We start from the raw sequence: 7,408 nt of genomic DNA on the forward strand, positions 1-7,408 counted from the left end.
AGGAGGCGGTAAAATCGATATTAATGACGACGTCATGTGAACGGATACAGCGTTAAATCGGTATATCGGCCATTAAACCGATTTAAAGTCGCAGTGTAGACCTGGCCTGAGCCTGGAGACCTGGCTCCTTGAACTGAAATGGAACTGTGGCGCCCTTCTTCTTCCTCTTAACTACCCGATACAAGATCTCCCAAAAAGCATTCTTGCAATTTGGGCCTCAATTTTTCTGCTTATTTGCCAGTATGCATGGGAAACCTTTCACTCTTTGCTTTATCTGCAACTAGAGACAGCAGCACACAGAGCATGTATTTGCTTCACTGTAAAGTTATGCTTTGTTTGCTCTGGTGGTGTATAAACTGCAGATAAACACCAAGAGCAATTCAGACCCCATACGCTGAATTTCTCCCAGCATGCAGCAAGATACTTCCAAACAGAACAATTTCAGAGAAGAAAAGACGCCAATAAAGTTAAAAAATGCAGCCATTCAGACTGTTTAATTTTATTCAAGCAAGAAGTGTTTCACCCAACCATTGGGGACAGATCAGGAAGCTGTGGGACTCTCTCTTATTGTGTTAGTGCAGTGCCTAATGCTGTGGAGAGCACACAACTGGGAAGTAGAAGATCCAGATTCCATTTCTGTATCTGCCCCCAACCCTCCAAGTAACCACAGGCAAGTCACTTCACTGCTCTGTGTCTCAGTTTCCTAACATTTACACTTTATCCTCCTCCCCGGGAGAGATGTGAACATTAATTAAAGCTTGTAAAACACTCAAGATTCTCAGAAGTGTGCTTCACAAGTGCCAAGTATTATTATCCTATCCTGAATAATTTAAATGGTTATCAGAAAAAAAACAGGCAGAGGCACACTACGGAGGGCCTCACTAAGTATTTTTGTTTCACTAACAATACTAATCACTATACAGCATTTTAAAACTTTAAAGCTCTTAAACATTAAGTAAGCAATTCTCATATCTTCGCTAGAAGGTGTTTATCACTAGGGAAACTGAGGCAAAAATGTGAAATTATTTGCCCCAAGATCAGCATCAGACCCAAAATTAGAATTCAGGAGTTCCTGGCACAAGTCTTAAGTTCAGACAACACCTCTAATAGTAATTACATAATAATTATTATACAGCACCCATTTTAAAAAACGATGCCAAACACCACTGAATAGGGATATGAGAGGCTCTATGTTCATCAATAGTGATCATGTTTAAAAACAGCACACTTCTATTTCTAATTATTGTCTAAAAAAAACCCAGATTTTCTAAAATTAACATTCAACTGTATCAACTACCTTGTCTCATTATAATTTATCAACCAAGAGAGGCGTTTCATATCAAATGGGCATAGCTTGACATCCCAACTAATTATGTTTATGTGTATATACACCTCTGTCCCGATATAACGCGACCCGATATAATGCGGGTTTGCATACAATGTGGTAAAGCTCTGACACGCTGCTCTGAGCAGCATGTTAAGGGAGCCCCGGCCTGGCCCAGCAGAGGTGTTCAATAAGGGGCAGAAGGTCTCGGGGGCGGTCAGAGGCCTCCCCCTCGGGTCTCTGCAGGAGCTCTGGGAGGGCACTTTTGGGGGGCCTGCAGTCCCAGAGTGGCCCAGGGGATTAGTGGGGGGCCAGGAGCAGCCCGCTTTGCTTCCCCAGCTGTATCGCTCAGGGGAGAGGGCTTGGGGAAAGGGATCCCCCCCACACTCACCAGCAGCAGCAGAAGCAGAGTAGCCCAGCCCCAGCCTGGTCCACTCTGCCAGCTCCCAGCCGTGGCACTCCGCTTCCTGCCACAGGTAAGTATGGGGGGCGTCCTTTCCCCAACCTCCCTGCACTCACCTGCAGCAGAAAGCGGAGCACCGTGGCTGAGAGGTGGCAGAGTGGAGCGGGCTTGGGCCACATCGCTCCACTTCCAACTGCAGGTGAGTGCGGAGGGCGTCCTTTCCCCAATCTCCTTGTGGAAAGCTGTGGCTGGGAGCTTGCAGAGTGGAGCGGACTGGGGCCAGGCTGCTCCACTTCCTGCCACTGCTGGTGAGTGCCTGGGGGACGGATGGGGGTCGAAGTCAGGGGGCAGGGGGATTGGGTAGGGGGTGGGGTCCTGGAGGTGATTAGGGACAGGGGTCTCTGGAGGGGCAGTCAGGGAACAATAGGACCAAAAGTCAGGTTTGTGTAGTTGAGAGTCTGCGGTAGTGCTCAGAATACTCTGGAATCCCAAGCCTCAGTTCTGATTGATGTTACTGATTCTGTCATTTAATCTATTTTCCACATACAGATTTCCATAAATGGGTTAACAAAATCTCTCTACTTTACAGGGGAGTTATGGGGCTTATTTACAAAATGCTTTGCTATCTCCAGACGAGAGAGACTTTGAATTTCTCCAGTGCCTTTTATCCAAAAACCTCTGTGAAGTAAGGTTTTATTGTCCCATTTTATACAAAGGAAATGGAGACAAAGTGGCTAAAAGACTTGAATAAAATAATGTAATAGGGTCCATAGCAGAGGTAGAAAGAGAAAGTAGTTGTTCTGGCTCCCAGGCTCCTGTTCCAATCGATAGACCCCTCTGCCAGTATTTTCTCTTCTGCATTTCTATTTGTGTCTTAGAAAATTCCGAGAATGTGTGATGTTTAAAATGTACAATACAATCTCATTGAGGCTCTGCTTCTTTTTGATACTAGAGCGACATGCTTACTGAATTAAATCATTGGAGATACGAATCCTCCTTTGACAGACCATTGCATTACAGAATTGTAATTGCAAAATGAAACATTTATATAAAGAGAATAAACTCACCAGCAGCACATGCAGCAAGGAGAGAAGAGCATGCAAACAGCGAGATCATTTGTACTTACACAGCAAAACAGGTTTCTTGACTGGCACAGACACTTGCTGAACTGGAGTCATATCCTAACATTTGTAACCAATTTCTCTTTAAGAAAGGAGTCATGCATCACATAGAAATTCAGTTTCTGACAGCTTAAGTAGGAGATGGTCATTGTGGCAACAATGCTCTGTCAAATGTAAAGATCCCAGAGCCTAGCAGGCAGAAAATACAAGCTTTTCTATGAGTAACAGGGTCCCCCTTTGTTCTAAACAGAGTTTTCTAGAATTTCCACGTCTCCTTCCTCTGCCACCTGCAGATCTCCGACTGAGGAATTAGCACCGTAGTAGCCAGACATTACATTTTTCCCACAGCAGTCCCAAAGCAGAGCAATCTCTTACTTCGAAGAGGATTACTCTTTAAAACATAACAATCAATTTAAACACAGGAGTGGGTGCCTTCTCCTGGTACTTCAACTAAGCCTCTTCTCGCTAAGCCTTCTGGATCCTTTGGGGTCTGACTTCTGGGGAGTGTTTTGCTGGTGTTGAAAGAGGCAAGCTGTCAGAGTTTTGATAAATAAATACAGCAAGCTGGGTTGTCACAGTTTGCTGCAAACTTTTCAAAAAAACCCAAAACAACTGGTGTGAAAAGCTGTGTATAGAGTAGCACCTCTGAAAAGTGTTCAGTATTATGTTTATTATCATTATTAAAACATTGGAGAGGTTTTACTAGGCAGTAATTTGTGTTTGTGGGTTTGTCTTGTTTGATCAGCTACAAAGGTTAACATTTACTGGAACTCAAAGATCAGATCTTTTCTTTGAGCACTTATCTTCCCTCTCCCAAGTCCCTCCTTTCCTGCTTTCTCTATCACTGACCACCACCACTACTATCCTCCTGGTCACTCAGGCCCATAAACTGTCATCTTTCATCAATACCCTCATCAGATCCACATAATCAGCCTCCTTCTTATATAACATCTCTAAACTCCCGTCGTTCTTCTATGCAGCCAAAATTCTCGGCCAAGCTCTATTTGTACTACTACTATGAATTAAATGGACTCAGAATGAGAAAAGAACATTTATTGATTACCCTGGAGATATACAATATAGCACAAACAAAGGGCAGACAACTATGAACACTTAGCTATATTTACATTGATGAATGCTAAAAATGAGCGCTTTGGCTGCTCTGAAAATGTGAATGAAGAAGTGGATGTCTTTCCTGTAAATAGCTGGCAGGCCCAAGTAGAGCAAAACAGTTTCACAACACCCCTATGAATCAGCCAATATTATAATAATTTTACAGATAGGGAAACTGAGGCAGATAGCAGTTACATGACTGTCTACGGTCATATAGCAAGTCATAAGCAGAGCCAGAAATACAACACATGAGACCTGGTTCCCAGTCTTCTATCTGAATGACTTGAGCACATTACCTCCATGTTTAAATAAGTTCTGAAGACTACTTATTAAATGATCAAACCCATTTCTGATCATTACTGATTAAATGACCCTCAGTAACTAAACATTTACTTCTATCATACACTGAATCCTTGAAGAGTGTTTTAGATTAGATGCTTTTCTAAAAGATGTGCTCCAGTAGTTATTTTGGGGAGTTCCATGGTATGCACTATACAGGAAGTCAGAGGAGATGATCACAATGACTCTTTCTGGCCTTAACACGTATGAACCACTCTGAAAAATATTTAATAAAATAAATAATCACACAACTTCCATTTTGAGCACCAAAGGAGTTATTGAAAGTCCTGCGATCAGAGTCCCTGCTTCAACACAAAGCCTTTCCAGTAGCAAACCTACCAGAAATTATATCTGAAAGCCTATATTTTCCTTAAGAGTTTCCAAATTTTAATTCCCTAGAAACTCAGATAATACCATAAAACTCTAGTCTGCATTTCAAAAGTTAAGATGTTTCTGTTGACTGGAATACAAAGAGCCAATTTTATTTCCTTGGAGACAACTGTTTGTCTTTATAATTAATTTTTATAATAATTTTAAGGGTTTTCTTCCCAGACCGAAAGAAAACAAAAACCTGTAGTACACTTACGCAGCTTTCAAACACTTTAGAACCTTTGTCTTTTAGTTCTGAGAAGACTGTCAGTGGCACTGAGATCGAAGCAACCAGTGAACAGAAAAGGAAAATGATAAAACCACCAATTTTTGTTTACAAAGAAAAAATATGCAATGAATACCATCTAACCCCTCTCAATATTTCTTTCACACAGTCACAGCTTTTCCACTATTTCCTAAGTCTGCTATGGTGCACTTCCTCTGCCCAAGAGAGGGTTGAGGCCTGATGGTAATGAATCCTGCCAAATGCACAATTACTTACAAGAGAGTATTTGCTCTGGGAAACATAGATTATGTCTTAAGGCACCTACAGCAGAGCTTTGTCTTATATTATTTTTAAGGGAAATGCTGCACTTGGCCTGGTAAGTATGGAGTTCATTTGTAGTGTACAGAATGTAGGTACATGTCTCCATTTCTAAGTGTGAATTCCTGGGTTTGAACCGTCAGCAAGTTATACTCCACTGTTTACAAGGTAAAACCTTCCATATGGAGCTCTCTAACATCACTATACTTTGATTAATGCACTAAATCCTCCCCACTGCCCTCTGCAAATTCCTTATACCAGAACTTTCTACTGCATGCATTTCCCTTTCCACTTTCTCAGGCAGTGGGGCCTGATCCTGCAAAGGGAGGTGCACCCTAAACTCTCACTGAAGTCAATGGACATGGAAGGTTCATTCCTACCCAATCAAGCCCACAATCAAAGAAGGGAGAAGAGTCCTTTGTCCCAGTACCTAATGACTCCCAGTGACTCATGCTGTGGCTAGGAAAATCCTAAATACAGTCCAAAATCCTGCGCTATTTTTACTAAAGGATATTGCTTAAATAGGTCTAATAAACCTGTTAAAATGGGGGGGAGGGGGAGGAGCAGTACAAAACTGCATAAATAAAATTTTAACTTCAATTACACCTTGAAATTTAGAGGGCTGAGGCAAAGGGCAACTGAAGAAAGCATCTACAGTCCATTTACCAACCTTGAGAGGTACTGTTCCCTATCAATCTCATGGTAGAAGGTGACATTCAGATAAAGTGTACAGTACAAGACACGTGACAGCTGTAGTCTGCTCCACTCTTTATAGGTAACATATTGATTTGTAAAAGTTTATGACCCACTAAACTGCATATCAGAATGTGCGTTCTTCTCACTCTTTCCCCTGTAAAGCGGTTGATTTGACATGGTTTTTTAAAAGAGCAATGATTTAAATTACTGCAATGCAACTGAAAAATAAGTTTAACTAAGCTAGAAGAAGCCTGTTCTGTTCAAGAAGAAAGAAAAGCAATCACTTCTCTCCCCTTCAGGTTTCCTCATGTGAAACATGGCAGCTGTTTAACCAGCACAAAGCAATGATGCAGCACACTTTAAGATAGGAGACAAAATTAGAAGTTTGATTTGGAATCCATTCCCTGGAGAAAATATGACTCAGCACAAACCTGGACACTTTCAGAATTATGGGGAAGATGCACTTCCTTGTCCAGGCTTTCCTCACGTGATTAAATCCTGGTTTTCTAGCAGACTGGTAAAGCTGTAAAATAGTATATAATTTAGTGCCTCTTGAGGCCTTGAATAGCTCATCTTAAGCCTCCAAGTCACCCAGGCACAAGTCAGGAGTCTCAAATAAATCAAAATACAATTTTGTCATGGTGACTTCCTTGTTTTTTCATCTGCATAGGCCATGTTTGCCCAACTCTGGGAACATGGTTAGTGTTGCTGACTCTGCAGAACACAAACATCAGACATTTTCCATAAACAACATCAATTTTTTTCCTGTTTAATTTTCTGAGTTAAAAATAATACTCAACAGTAGTGGATTTCCTGACAGTGAAGGTGCTGGACTTGAAAATGAAGTCTACTGTATCTGTGTGTCTTGAGCATCCCTAGAGCAGATAAGGATGTGGAGACAACTTCAAAGGATAAGTTGAGGTAGTTTCATTTCCAGACTTAATCAATCAATCATTCTTCAGCTGGTGATCAAGCACTCAGTTTTACTAATTTGACATGCACCATGTTCAATAGACAGTCACCTAAAGCCAGGCTTAAAAAAAAAATAATCCTGTTTAAAGGGCACAAACTTTGTGATCAGTTTGTTGTGCTAAATAAAAGGTGATGATGGAAAGGCTTGGTCTATTATCTGAAATCTGTGCAGGGAACTTCATCAGGTGGAATTAACCAGCCTTGAGAGTCAGAACATCTTAGGGTTTGTCTACACTGGCACTTTACAATGCTGCAACTTTCTCGCTCAGGGGTGCAAAAAACCAAACCCTTGAACACAGCAAGTTTCAGCGCTGTAAAGTGCCAGTGGAGACGGTGCACCATGCTCCGAACGCTGGGAGCTATGCCCCTCGTGGAGGTGGTTTAGGTGCTGAGGCTTTAACTAACCGTAAGTCTTTAACTGGAATCTACTGAAAAAGTATTTTCTATCTTTTGACATATTCTCTTCTCAATACATAGGACCAGAATATCAGAATAATGACATTTGCTTTAAAAAAAAACAACCCCCC

General features: G+C 41.6%; 1 protein-coding gene and 1 long non-coding RNA gene across 2 annotated transcripts in view; one reads left to right on the forward strand and one right to left on the reverse strand.

Moving 5' to 3' along the window:
* DIABLO (diablo IAP-binding mitochondrial protein) overlaps positions 1-7,408 on the forward strand; it is a 236,982-nt gene that overhangs the window by 121,886 nt on the left and 107,688 nt on the right. The gene's annotated exons all lie outside the window — the stretch shown is intronic.
* On the reverse strand, positions 3,887-6,386 carry LOC142045848 (uncharacterized). The gene is made up of 2 exons (XR_012654747.1): positions 6,341-6,386; positions 3,887-4,516 (listed from the first exon to the last, which is right to left on the reverse strand). It is a non-coding gene; the product is annotated as an uncharacterized LOC142045848 (long non-coding RNA).

This window comes from Chelonoidis abingdonii, chromosome 22 (genome assembly GCF_003597395.2).
Source record: "Chelonoidis abingdonii isolate Lonesome George chromosome 22, CheloAbing_2.0, whole genome shotgun sequence".
NCBI lineage: Eukaryota > Metazoa > Chordata > Testudines > Testudinidae > Chelonoidis > Chelonoidis abingdonii.